The 14732-nt window shown below is 48.3% G+C and overlaps 1 long non-coding RNA gene across 1 annotated transcript in view; it reads right to left on the bottom strand.

Annotated features, from left to right (window-relative positions):
• Nucleotides 1-5605: 5605 nt before the first annotated feature.
• The window catches only part of LOC108446044, a 39165-nt gene continuing 30038 nt past the window's right edge, over nt 5606-14732 (bottom strand). Inside the window, exons 5-7 of the long non-coding RNA XR_001861152.1 lie at nt 10233-10675; nt 8413-8555; nt 5606-5688 (exon numbers count right to left, since the gene is read on the bottom strand). This is a non-coding gene — a long non-coding RNA (uncharacterized LOC108446044). The remainder of the gene's footprint in view (nt 5689-8412; nt 8556-10232; nt 10676-14732) is intronic.

Genomic DNA, 14732 nt, shown 5'->3' with positions numbered 1-14732 from the left:
TGGACAATTATCAGTTGGTAGCCAGTGGCTTTGCTTAGCTGTCGTGTTTGTACACCACACGGAGCACCTGTGCTGATAGATCTGCCGCTTTAAGTAGGGCTCAAAAGGAAATGCGGGACTCTCTTCCTTTGTTTAAGCCTGTTCAATCGAGGAAAAGGTCTCCAAGTTGGTTTCTGCCCTTGAAGCAGCTCTTGAACTTCCATTATTATATACATTTAGGAAGTATGTTGGGTTTTTGGATTGCATCAATCTTTCTGCTACCTAGGAATTACCACTCATCCCATTATTCGCCAACTGTTTCTCTGCTGTGTTCTCTATTTCTCAGTCACTTTTCTACTAACAGCTGACTAGTCCACCAGCTAATTTCCCTCTGGTCTTGAACAAACATCAGCAAAAATCAGCTGAAGCTGAAAGCCTAGTGCAGCTTTACACTATAATTTTCCTGAATCAGGCAAGTACAAAGACGCAGTAGGACCAAACACAGATCTCCAGAAAGGGTAGGAGACCACCACATCTGAATCATTGCTGCAATTCCCACTTGTGCAGCTTTAACACTGCCACTCCTGCATTATCTTCACCACTCCCTTAAGTCTTTGTAGAATCAGTCATGTCACTGATGACAGATGAAGAGAGGACAATTGGTGTGCAGCTCGTGCTATGGGCTTATGACAGGAATTGGAAACTGGATCAAGAAATTCTTCCCCAAGATAGTTCATCATGTCTTGTGATTTCATGTAAACCCCTTATATTTCCTCCCATCTTGCTTAAGACTGGATGGGAAATTGGGTTAACAAAAATGTAAGGAATCTCTCAATGCAGCAGAGACTGCTTCAGAGCCAAGTTTCCCAGGGGAAATAAATGATGAACAAAAACAAACAACAGCACAGCTCAAATGATTCCTCCCCTCACCACAGTCCTGAGATTTCATAATTGCTCCCTTCATGGCCATTTTGGTTTGTAATATGCAGAGTAAAGATTTCCATTATAGCTGTGTTTACTTAATCACTATAATTTTTTTAAGTGAAGTTCAGGCTGTTGAAAGCACCAGGCTGCCAGCCCCAAGCCAATTAGCCATCAGCTAGTTGCACTAGAAGCTGTTCTGCTGTGATCCTGAGCAAAGGGTTTGCTCCCCAGCAGTCTTGTCATTCTCAGACGGATCACCCACCTCTGGGAGTGAGAAGGATATTTAGCATGTTACACCCTTTGCCTTATCAGGCAAAAAAAGGGAGGTTTTTTGTGTTTGTGTGCAAAAAAATCAGTCTCTTGGAATGGGATGATCATGTGGACATTTGGGACTAGTCTGACATCCATCAGAGAGAAGCTAGAGCATGGACAAATGCAGAATTCATTTCAGAAAGCAGCAGGACATTGACTACATCTGCAGCATAGTTTTTCCAGTGAGGTTACATTGAATATTCTGATCGTGCATGGCACAATATCCCAGCATGAATATTTAATCATGCAGGGCAAATACAAGTAGACTGAAATTCTAAGTGATGACAACTTTCAGATGACCTAGGCCCAGACTAGAATTTGTGATTTCAGATGGGAAGGTTCCCCCTCCCATTCCTGTCCTCCCAAGACATTGATCTCCTTTCACGGGAGCTGGGAAACACCTTAGCCTTTATAAAAGCACAGAGGGCTTCAGCCAAATGAGACAAACACATGGAAACAGTCAGTACCTGCAGCTGCTGGAATGGAGGCACTTCCCTAGCCAGCATGTATGAGATTTGCTGTCATCTGAAGCAGTCAGCAACACCAACATTTTCTTGGCACTCTCATGGTTTCCAGTGCCCCAAATCAAAACCAGGCACAAAACCAAACCAGATTTCCATTGCCATTGTCAAGCTGGATTGGCCTGAGCTGCTGGGCAAAGCCACCCCACTCTGTGTGCTTGTAAGGCTTTGGAAATAAAAGATCCAGCTTCTGAAACAAAACTCAGGAGTGCAGTAGATGCTCTTCCTTGGCCCTAGTGGATCTCCAGCAGAGATCTCAGATTATTCTAGTAGGTGCTCCTGTAGGTGCTCCACCCTCACCTGCCACATCTCCTAAAGTCTTCCCAGACGACAAAGATCAGAGAAAAAAAAAAGAAGTGGATGCACACAGAATCATAGAATCAGGGTTGGAAAAACCCCCCAAGATCATAAAGTCCAGCCTTTGACCGATCAACACCTAAAGCACCTAGACTCAACTACACCATGGCACTAAGTGGCATGTCCAGTCATTTCTTGTACACTTCTAGGGATGGTAACTTTCCCATCTTCCCAGGCAGCCCATTCCAATGGTTAACCACTGTTTCCATTAATAAATTCTTCCTGATGTCCAACCTGAACCTCCTCTGGCACAGCTTGAGGCCATGTCCTCTTGTCCTGTCACTTGTGGTCTGGGAGAAGAGGACAAACCCCACCTGGCTACAACCTCCTTTCAGGCAGTAGAGAGTGAAAATGTCACCCCTGAGCCACCTCCTCTCCAGGCTGAACACCCCCAGATCACTCAGCCGCTCCTTAGACTTGTCCTCCAGATCCTTCCACAGCTCCATCACTCTTCTCTGGACTCACTCCAACACTTCAATGTTTTTCTTGAAGTGAGGGGCTCACTGGTTTTGGGAGAGACCACAGATCAGCTCTATCAGGTGCACAGATCCCATAGAAACAACAGAAAGGAGAAAGTTCAGTTCTCCTGGCCAGAAGTTACCACAGCACTGGGACTCAGTGCATGATCAGACCAAAAATATACATATTATAAAGAAATAAGTTAACAAGCTTATTCCTTTCTGTAGTTAGAAGGTCAAATTTCTCTAGTCCCATGTTTAAAATCACTGTAACTCATTTCCTACTTTCTGCTGATAGGAATATAATTCAGTCACTTCAGCAAAGTTGTCAGGCACTGGTGAATGGTCCTTGCACTGATAGCTCCAAGCATTATCCCCATTTCATAGTGGGAGAGATCCAGAAAGTTCAGTATCACCTCTCTTTGCAGAAGCAAATCCACATGAAGTGAAGCTATCATAGCAAATTTTAGTGCACATGTTTGCATCACGGAGAGGGATACAGGAGAAATTTCACTGTACAGGCAACAGGCAGAAATTAAAAGAGCACCAAGTGGCCAGGTGGTGAGGGAACTCACTTCTGATTTACAATTGCAATGATTGGGATGAATAGGGAGAGGCTGTGATTAAAGACATGTCTGAAAATAACAGTAATGATTTCCACTTGTATGCCTTTGATCAGGCAATCTCACAGTATTGTATAAATGAAACCTCCCAATATCTCTGTGAGCTTGGAAAGCCTTCTACTGACACGAGCATGTCAGAAATAAATACCAGCTGAATGGTGTTAGACAGGTGATGGTTTAGATATTTCATCCTCTCTCGGAAGAAGAGCTTCTAGAGATGGAATTTGTCCCAATGATAAAGGAGGAATAGATCCTCTGTATGAGCTGTATTGGACTACACGCATAAATTACGGTGCAAAATGATCAGTCGGCCCATTCAGTTCTCATTTCTGCAGGTGAAAATGCCAGTAAGGGAACTAATCACCTGTCTGTGAGGATTATTTTAAAAGATGGAGACATTGCCCATTAAGAACACCACTGGGAGTCATCAGCTCTGTTCAAACAGGCTGCTGGTAACCACCAGGAGGTAAGAACTGTACTTCCAGTCTCTGTGTCCGGAGGATTAATTGGAGTTAGCCATCTGGAGTGGAAAAAATGTATATTCGTTACCATGCCCTTGTGCACTACATTCCCCAGCACAAAATTGTGCAGGACCATCACATCCAGCCATAAGCCTGATGTGGTGTGTCCTGGACACATCACCCCACCTGGCTCCCTGTAAACCAGGAAGCATCTAGACAGCTTTTCCAGCTAAATCCCATCCAAGGGCAGGAGACATCACTGAATATTTCCCTCCCAATAGCAGAGTGGACCCAAAACTGAACAGAACATGTAGTTTTCCATGGTCAGGCAATTTTCTGATGTTTGGAAAGATTGACATAGTTACGTTTGGTCTTGATGGGGTGTTGAGAGGGTTAAATATGGCTCAGCACTTACTGCACTTATAATGATGTTCATCCTCCTGCCACCAAGAAAAAAACCAAAATATACTCTGATATTCAGATCTGGCTATTTTAGTTTGCACTCTTCTCTGTTATTCAGTGAATATGAAATTACTTTTCACCAGTTCAGAAGATATTTGTATAGTATTTTTCAAGGATAAGTTGTAGAGCCAGACACCCCAAATTCCCTGTTATGGTTGATAACCATAATTCCTGGCCTTCCTCAAGAGCCAGTAATAAGCTGCCTGCATTAATCCTATTTAGATGTTTGATTTGGCTATATCTTTCAGCAGACAGATTATATAAATACAAGATTTGAAGGAAAAAAATCCTCATGTTGCGTATAACTAAGAGCAGTTTTACCTTGGTCAGGAGAAGGAAAACATTACCCAGCTATTCAAATGCCAGAGATGATCTCCAGGTGGCCAGAGGAACCTCCCTCCAAAAGATAAGGCAGTCCTTAACCACCACCCTTAAAAACTGAGAATTTAAATATGTTTTGTGAGGAAAGATGAAATCTGCCTGAACTCCCCAAAAGCCTTCACAACGGAGACCAGGTCTAAAGCCAGTGTGTTGTTCTGCCCTCACTGCTGCTGTCCCCTGCCCTGGGGACACTCTCCTCCGAAGAGGCACAATGACACAGATAAAGCCCAAAGCTGTTCTCACTCACATGCCACCAGCTGCAGTTTTTAGCATTCACACACGAAACAGTTCAAGCCCCAGGTCTGCCAACCCTGCCTGGCACGTCGTTGTCACCTTCCTTGACTTGTTTCACTACAAGGAACCCCAGGAACACATGGACTTGCTTTTGGAGGGGTGTTTATCAGCTATATTAATGCCCCAAGCAGGTCAGACGTGAGCCAGGTGGTTTAGGCAGCAGGTGAGCCTCTGCCTGGAGCTCTGCTCTTGGTGGCCTTTGGGAGAGGAGGGCTGGTGGGTGCACAACCCTGTCCCCCAGGGACAGGGAGGGACAGAGCAGATGGTGGCACTGGCCACAGGTAGGGCTGTTTGAAGAAGCAGGTGTTGGTTTGGCCACAGCAGTGGAAGTGCTGAGACATTGCAGAGCCCAGAGCACGGTCAGGGCTGCAAGGACCAGGCTGAGCCAGGAGGGGAGAGAGGGATGGGCCACATGGCCCTAAACCCACTGCCACCCTGCATCTGCAGAAGAAGGACATGCAGGCAGGCCCAGAATTTTGGGGGCTGTGTGGGCTGGCTGGACACGGCACCCCTGTGCACACAGAAGGAATGAGCTCAGAGCAAGCTGCTCCCTGCTCACCTGAAGCAAAGGCTCTCCACCAACGGCAGCAAGGTATCAGCTGTGTGAGCCCTCCAGCCACCCAGCCCAGAGCATCCAAACACCCTTGCGTTCTTCTCTGCCAGCCTCCCTCCCTGCCCAGCTTCCCACGCTCCTGCTTGAGCCTAGCCAGGGTTTGTTAGAAAGAGTAAGGTCGTGCAGGTATTGCTCTGTCTGCCTGTTCCCCTAACTGGTGCTCTGTTAAGTGGATCCTGCTGTGTTTAACAGCCTCCCCCACCCCCCTGTAACCTACTTACATATTTTCTGTGAGTCTGCTGGCCTGGTGATCTTGGACTAGCACAGCCTCTGGCAGCTGCTCCAGGAACGGTGATATGGCTCCTGTAATTAAAACAGGGTGGGAAAAGGCAATTTCTCTGCTTACTCAAAGGAAAAAAAATATGGGGATCGGGGCAAGGATACCCTTAGCTGCTGACATGAGGGATAACAACACAAGGCTTGAAAATAAGTTGCCTCAAAGCTCCTTTTTGGTTGTTAATACAGAGTTTCACCAGAAGCCATCAGGCCCTGTGCTATCAGCAGATCACTCAAGTAACATTAACAATTATGGTCACATGTGGAAAAAGTGTGGTCACGTTTGATTTCTTCTGGCCTTCTTCCTTCTCCTTCACTTCCCTGGAATAACTCACCAAGGCACACCAAGTAGAGACCTCAATTACACGCGTCATTGGCACCCCCAGTTCTGCAACCAGCAGAAGCAGTACTCCTTAGAAACATCATTAAGCACAAAACTCAGTTGAGTTTGTCCAGTCAATTCATTATCTGTGATTTTTATATCTATGTGTATACGAATATGTACATGGTACTACCAACCCTCTGCACTTCTTCTAGTGTACAACCACGCCTGATCCTGGTGTATTTCAAGTGGAAACTTCTCAAGGCAGATACTCGTGGGTAGCACATGCACACAAGAAAGGGGCTGTGAGCTGAAATTTCAGTCCAGGCTGATGCTGACAGCTGGGCCAATGTGAGGGAAATATGTTCCTTATAACCTGGCAGTGGGGAAGACAGTTCTATGCCAGGGGCTGAATCAGTGAGAGGCATCGTTAATGCATCTGATACAGCCTCCGTGGGAGTGCTATAGGGTAATTCAGGTTGTGGGTGTCAGAAATAGTGCATTAGTTATGGGGAGGTGGGGGTTGTAATCAGAAAAAAAGTACAGGATTTTTTCTGCAGGTTGTTATGAAATCACTTAAGAGAGCATGTTGCAAGTCATTCTGCTGAGAAACAGAGCATCCAAAAGAGAAACTGCTGTAGGATGCTGAGGAACCCATACACTCAGTAATTTGGAGACTGGTGCAATGGAAGTTTAACAACTGACTGAGAAGAGATGGAAGCAGAGGCTGGAGAATAAGGATTATGGAGTCCTTCTCCTCAGCAGAGCTCTCTGTTTTCAAATCAGCTTGCAAGCACTGCATGAGTAGTGTCACAAATGCTGGGTGGCTGAAGCCACAGCCCTCTATAAAGAGAGACCCTATATTAGCATAAAATAAGGGGATTCTGGAGACCTGCACTGAAACATCACAAGCTGGATGTGATGTTCAGTGATGCCCTTCAGCACTCTATTTTCACTCTTCAACTCACCTGAAAAGATAGGGACATAAATAATGGACTGTAAGGAAAGGAGGGGTGGCTTCTTGAGACTTCCCTCTGCAGGGAGAGTGTTCCTCAGTTTGGGCACTGAATGAAAGAAATCTGGATCTGGTGGGCAGGATGGTGTTAAGGTTGCAGGCAGATGCTGGTGGAGCCTTCTGCTGTTTCCTCTCTCCCTAACATTGTTTGCAGAGACAGTAATTGGACATTTAACTTTTATGTTGGTGCAGTAAACCAACCTTGCTGTTAACTCTGTCTGGTAATAAAATATGGTCTCTCTATAAAGAAGATTTTCAAGACCATTTTTTTTTTTACATGGCTTGGAGATTTTTTTTTCAGAAAGAGTAAAGCGTTTTCAAAGTCTTTCCCAGCCACAGCTAATTGTGTCATTACCAAGAGCTGGGACACAAGTTTCACATTTTCCCCACAGGGGTTGTGGCCCAGTAACACTCTCTGCTTCACCATGAGAAAGGAATTTCCATTCAGTGTGTAGCAGGAGAGGCAGGATCATGGATTCTCATGCTGAGAATAATCTGTTCACAGAAAGGGGCTGTAAAGGATCCTCCAGGCTGGTGGAGCTGAAGGTACTGTAAGTGCTGGAACAGGCTGGCCCCTAAACGTTAGTCCAATGGGCCATGAGGCTCGGAAGGAAATTTGGCCATTATTTCTTCTGACAGGGATGGAGGTAGCATGAGGCCCTAGACACTGAGTTACCCATCCTGCCACAATAATTCTTCCCTGAATGTCATCATTCCTGAGACCATTTAGCATTTCGGTGGTTGCTCTGATCTACTCTAGGCTAACACTTGCTCAATAAACTATAATAAACCTATTAGATAGGTTTGCTGGAGTGTACTGCCAGACTGGGACAGAGTCATTTTTCACTGCATTCGGTTACATCCAAAGTAATGGACCAACAGGAATTAATGTTGATGTGATGGAGTGGTGCAGTCTGAAAACGACCTTTTCCTTTTATCCTCACACTCTTTTTTAAAAGCCCTTCTTCTGTGGGGCAGAGCAGGTCTGTGTGCCACTGCAGAGGGGTCTCCTCCCCACATGTAGCATGTGGCTGCTGTCATCTAGGTCTAGGGAACCATGCTCTGGCAGTCTATAAATTATGGGCAAAAGAGATTTTTTCTCCTCAGTATCTGAGGGCTTTTAGTATCTACAGCATACCCTTTTCTTTATTAATTAATGTTATGTTTAAAACATAAGTAGGTTCTTATTTCTGCTCAGTACTTATTATAATGCCTCGTCAGCCCTTCAGTGCCTTTCCTTTCCCATCCGCCTCGGAGCTGGGTTCAACCCCTGATGTGTCACCCTAGTCAGAACTGTGGTTTGCAACACCAGCACCCGTAACACAAGGGTGGGGGTAACTCACAACCTGGAAAGGGAAGCCCTGCATTTACCTGCAGGAGTACAGATGAGGAGTGCCAGGCCATGCCCCCTTACCTGGTCCCATGGCTGCTGCAGGGCCCCTGTCCCAGGCTGGGAGGTGCCCACCCAAGCCGTCCCCACTGGGGTGCTCCACAGCCTGTCCCTGTGTCTGCAGCAGGTGGCCTGGGCCATGCTGTGCTCCCTGGCGAGGCTGGCACCTGCAGCAGGGGGATAAACAAGGGCATATTTGGTTTTAGCATGCGAACTAGCTGAGGTGATGTCCACAGGCAATCTTTTACTCCAATCTTGGTATTACAGCTCTGTTAGGATTAACGCAATTACTGCACTTTTTGCTAAAAGCAAAAAAAAAAAAGCACGGAGAGAAACCCTCCCATGAGAGCTCATTCTCTGGGAAGTGGTCGGGCGCAGCGCACCCAGGCAAGCCGCCAGTCTCAGCTGGGCAGGACGCTGTCGCCAGACTGGGCTGGCGTTTAACCACCAGCCCAAGACATTTGTCTCATCACTGCCCTTTTCCAGTGAGGCAGGGCGTGTGTGGGATGGAGAAGGTGCCACATGGGCGATGCCCCATCTCCCCTTGGTGCGGAGAGACCCCTCATTAGCGAGGAGGAGACGCGGGCAGACAGCGGGCAGGAGCTCGCCTTCCTCTCTTAGAACACGGCTATATTTAGAGGCAAATTGCAAACAAAGTGACGGTGAGCTGCTGCTGCTGCTGCTGCTGCCCATAAATTATCCAGCTGCGTGGGATGCGAATGGGCTCACCGACACCTCCCGCCGCTCCTCCGCCAGTGGGGGCAGGAGAGGCACCCGGAGGGAGGAGATGTTGCCTTCCCAATACTTGCAAGGTTCCCCCCACACTGCTCCTGGCCCCCATCTCACCCCCACTGCCTCTCCCCAGCCAGCAGGAACGCCACTTCCACAGATGGTTGCCATGGGTTACACCGGCACCGTAGATAGTCCCTTCCGAAATAGCAGCGCTAATTGAAAACAGGGGCTCCGCGCTGTCACGTCAAGGTCTGCTCCAGCAGGCTCACGGTGCCTGGGGCAAGGCACAGCTGGAGCTCACTCACCAGCACCACTGGGACCTGTGGGCCCCAAAACCTCCCCACGGCTCGGGTGGCCTCACAGCATCCGCGCAGCTGCTGTGCTGGGCACCAGGGCTGCTTGCTCACAACTTGGCTCAACAGAGAGGCCCATCCTAGTGCAAAGCCTGGGAAATAGTGCCAAAAGATGGGGAAGATGATGGAGGGACAGTGACCCTTGGCAGGCAGCAGCCCCACTGCACAGGATGCACGAGTTGCAATATCCAAAATACAGAGGTGAAGGCCACCCAGTGGGTGACCCATGTGGTCAGCAGCAGAGTTGGGAGTACATCCCAGCTCTCCTGGGCAAGGCTCTGTATTCGTGTTCTCTCTGGTGAAACAGTGCTTTCAAGATGAATTTAGTGGGGCTTTTCCAGATGCTTTGCCACACTGACAGAAAGCCAGTGGGATGACTGCAGCATGAGGGGATGGTAATTGGAGAGGCGGGGTACTGAGGAGGTGCGTGGTGGGGCCCTTCAGGGATCAGTGGCAGGCCTCGTTGTAACCTATTCCTTTTTAAAGATGATTAGAGCACGATCAATAGGCTTGCAAAACTTAGATAGCATAACCTGCTGCCACCAATTAAGCGAGGTATTTCGGTCCTGCAGAGGACTCAACACGTAGCACAGACTGTCAGTACAGTTACAGCTTCTGCAGGCAAGAAGGAAAGCTGGGCTCCTGCCTGGGGGAGACTGCTTCAGTGCCATTCCCCATCCCACCCTCAGGGACTTCCTGGCTCTTTTTCAGGCTATCTTTCCCCTGCACTGCCCGGGGCTGCTCTGAAAATGAACTCACCTCTGCTTGGGAGACACGGGGTACAGTGGGGGCGAGCACAGGAGGGTCTGTGCAGTGCTGTTCTTGCAGCCTGAGCGTTAGCAGTGTTGTTTCTGCGTTGTTACACATCTGATCTGTTCAACTCCTACACCAGCCGTGTTTCACCCAGGGCTGCACCACTTTGCATACAGATAAGACTCTCATAAGATTGCCTCTCAGGTGGCAGAGAGCCCGTTCAGCGTATCTCTCCTTTTGTGATCCCTTCCTTGATGCCAAAACAAACGATGTCACCTCCCACTGGTTCAGTCCAAAGCACCTCTGGGTTTGGTCATCAGTGCTGCAGGCTTCTCCAAGGTCTTGTCAGGGTTTCTTGGTGTTTTATGTGAGCTTAGAGGGACATTTGCAAAACTCTGCTGCCAAAATCAGGGCCTCAAGGCTACCTTGCATCCCTTCTTGCCACATACCTAAAATCCGAAAGTATAAAGGAGGTAACCTCAGTATTTTTAATTTATCAATCATTTTGCTGTTGCACAATCTTGTTGGGAGATTGGTGCCCTTCCAGCACCACTCCTTTCATTTCATTACCCCAACTCTGCAGGCTCCACATTGCCCTTACTCCATAGACTCCTTACAAGATTTGCAAGAAGTTCTGCTTCAAAACATGAAAAAAACTCCACCAACAAAAAAGTGCTGCTCAAATTACTCCTGTGCAATCTTAACCAGTCTCTTAGCTCCTGAAGGGTTTGTTTTGCCCTCCACTTGCCCAGACAAACTTTGGAGGTCAACACTGTTCACATTACAGAAACCCATCAACAGACAGAAAGGTATAGCACAAACAGGTTATGTTATCAGATTTGTTCTGCATAAGGCAACAATGACATCAGGAATGTGACATCATCTGTGACATCTGGAAGGCATCAGGGTGTCTGCAGTGCAGAGGGAAGTATCTTGGCAGCACTGCAGGGGAATTAACACTGATGGCAGTGTGATCAGAACAGGCGACGGCGTGCCGGCTCCTAGAGGCATTGTGTGAGGCACTGGAGGTTGACCAGTCTGTATCACACAGGCTCCTAAATACCATCCCATGTGCTAAACTGTCAAAAAAGTATTATGCAGCTAGGAAAGCTCAGAGGAGGCTTGACTTAGCAAAAACTGAAAGAGTTTGAGATGTCTTTCCTGGCCAAGCGTCAGCTAAAAAAAAAAAAAAAAAAATCCCTCTTCTATCAGTATCCTAGGAGGTGTAATGACCACAGTGGGAGAGTAATTGCATCCAGGAACCAAAAGGAGAAATGATAAGTGGAGCAAGATGAAATTGAGGTTAAAAAAAAAAAAAAAAAAAAAAAAAAAGAGAGAGAAAAAAAAAGGGTAAAGATTTTCCTAACATGAGAATCTGTTGAACCAGAGAAGAAGGAAGCTCCCCTGGCTGAGCCATTTAAGAACAGACTAGAGAATATGGCCTACATTGCTCTCTAGAGCAGAGTAGAGAGTACACACCAAGACACAGGTCTTTTTCTTTAGTCACAAGCCCATGGGGATTGCAGCCTTTTACCTTGCTTTTCACAGCCACCAAAGAGCCAACACTGATTTCCGTGTCTACCTAGCTCAAGTCTGGCAGGACATGTGCAAATTTTAGGGAAAGTAGCCAAATCTTACAGCACAGCCTCGCCAATTGCTCCCCAGAGCAATCAACTCTTGCTCTCCAAGGCACAGGCTGCAGTGGGGAGCTGAGAGCAGCATGGCCGCGGCCTCGTGGCTGGCTGGCTGTGCGAGCACGTCTCATTAACAGGGATTCATCAGCACCGTTGTTAATAATGCAGGAGCTGTCTGTCTCTGGGGGAGTTCCTCAGCAAAAACCGCACTGCTTCTGTATTTCAGACACAGCCTCTGCTGGTGTGATGGGCTGCCACGCTGACAAAGCATTTTGGTTATTTGTTATTCTCAGGAGGCATCTCGGTGCTGAGCAGCGGCCGAGCCAAGTGGTGCATCCAGAGCAGAGGAGAGCACAGCCATTCCTGTGCCTGTCTGGGACCCTGCCTTGTCTCAGCATCAGCAGGGACCAGTATGATTGCTGATGAGAGTGCTCTGGTCCCGAGGTCATCTTTGGAGAAGGCAGGATAGGAGGTCAGCCTGTCCTGGCATTATCCTCTGTCCAGTCACTTCACTGTAGGGAGAGGGGATTAGCACACAGTGGTCCTGCTATCTCCAATCTCCTGCCCTTTTAGGATGAACTCCCTGAAGGCTTCATCGTGGCCTTCACATCTCTGTCAGCACAGGAGTAACTGCAGCTGGGGTCAGACTCACATGAAATCACTTCATCCTTCTAGTATTGCAGCCCCTATAATGGATGGAGCAGATGTTGTAATTCCCCGTTAAAGTCACTCGCAAGCATTATTTTGTCAATGCCCACCCGTGTGTGGCAGCACGTGGGATAAGGGATAATTTCATGATGCATCACGGGGATGCAGTACCATGCTGTCTCTAGGGACGGGCTGCCCACTGCCAGCCTGTGAGCTCTGGAGCCTCCTGATTGAAGAGGTGCCCTATAACATTCACCCTGAGAAAAAGCCTACTAAGAAGAGACTTCAAGTGAGTGACCTTGCAAAACAGCCTTTAACATCCGCCCCCCCCCCCACCCCTAACAGAAACTCCCCCCAAACTGGCCTTTTCCAGCTGCAGGCTGTTCTCCAGCCAGGCATCTTTGGGCATGCATAGAAGCAGCAATCTCAAAGAAGTAACAGCCAGGGCCTGTACAGAGGTGTTCTCCAGGAAAGCGTGAACCTCCAGCCAGGATAGCATGCCCATCAAAAGCAAATGATTGAGGTGAGATCAAACCCACCAGCATCCCATGGGAGGAGGGAGCATCTCCAGGCCTCTCGCATCCAGGCCTGGAAGGTGGAAACAGCTACACTTCCCTGCTCATCTGCGTGGACATCGCATGCTGGGGTGGGTCTGGGGGAGGACAGCTTTCCTGTCCAAAGTGGGCAGGTGCTCCACCTGAATTACCAGGGGCACCCAGCACAGCATCCAACTCACATGCAGGAGGTGAGTTGCTCTGCTCAAGCTCTGGCACCAGCACAGAGGTGACATCTCCATGCCCTGAGCCATGACACAGAGCGATGATGGCTGCACCGATCAGCCTGCTGTCTGGGACTTTGTCATACCTCCCACCCTGCCACAGACAGATCCTTGCTGGTGGCACCAGTGGGGCAAAGCCAAGAAACATATGCAGCTTCAGGGTCAGCTTGGCCTCTTTGTGCAGTACAAGTTCTTGGGACCACCCTCAGTTCAAAGCACGATTTACAGGTCATGCATAGAAAGATGAGACCTCCCTTTCCAATACACAGTGCACATAGATGGGCAGCCCTAGTGGGAAGTGGTGTGATCCCCTGCCTCAAGAGTAAAGGCTGGGCCATCCTGGTCACACACAGATGAGCATCTCTCTCCTTTTTGCAGTTAGACCAGCAAAAGAAGGGGGACGCATTGCTCACAGCTGTCTCTGAAAGCTCTGGGGAAACTAACAATGTGATTGTGAAGCCCTGCAAAAATTCAAAATATTGTGATGACTTCAGTGGGAAAGGAAAAAAGCCCTTACCTCTAAGTCTGGTAAACGCCCAGCCAGCTGCTGAGAGGGACAATGGCCCTGAGGCACATCTTGGAGGACACAGGGAGGATGTCAGAACAACTGTGGGGCTAAGCTGACCCAGCTGCCTGGGAGGAGATTCATCAGCTGATTGAGTATTTCTGTAAGGAGCCAAGAGCAGTGTGGATGGGAGCTTTGTGCACCATTTGTCTGAGGAGCTGGGAAGTTCACCCTCTTCTATCCCAGGGCCCCACCACTGGTTGGGGCAGGGAACAGTCTCGGGCTGCCTCAGCAGGCATTGTTGGTGCCTGAAAACCCTCAGCTCTCCACTCTAGCAGCGCTGCTAAGTAAACCGTATCTAAACATAGAAAACTGGCTAGCTTGGGTTTGGGAAAGCACCCAAGAACTCAGATCGTTTCCATTCCCTCATCACACCCACAGAAAACTCACAAGCTCTCCTTCCCAGTGCACCAGGCACTTTACATTGCCAGGCTTTGAGAAATTGCCATGCGTTCTCATTTTGGCTAGGTGATAGCACAACAGTGCTAGCCTTTCACCAATGGAAAAAGAGAAATACAAGGAAACCACAAAAAAGAGTGATGTGAAAAAAAAAATCAGAATCTTCCTAAAAAGGTTCAAACATAGGCACCAGTCTCAGCAGATCTTATTTTCTAACCTCTACCCACTAATGTAGCAACTTAGACTCCTTGAACTCTTTATCTGTGCCTGGCAGCCCACAAGAGTCGTGCCTTGTTCCCACAGGGACTTTCCAGTTCAGTGCTTGGAAGAGCATCCATTAAAACCCTCAATTTCTGTGGAACCTTTGAATTTGCACGCTCCCAGATGTCGGACTCCCGTCCCCCCGCCATGCCGCAGCCCCGGGCGAGGGGCCGTGAGGGCGGCACGGGGTTTCCCCAGCCCCTGCTCAGCCTCGCTCACAT

The sequence above is a fragment of the Corvus brachyrhynchos genome, unplaced genomic scaffold (assembly GCF_000691975.1).
Source record: "Corvus brachyrhynchos isolate BGI_N302 unplaced genomic scaffold, ASM69197v1 scaffold152, whole genome shotgun sequence".
Classification (NCBI taxonomy): Eukaryota; Metazoa; Chordata; class Aves; order Passeriformes; family Corvidae; genus Corvus; species Corvus brachyrhynchos.
The sequence above is the reverse complement of the archived record's forward strand: the minus strand, read 5'-3'. Positions and strand labels throughout refer to the sequence as shown.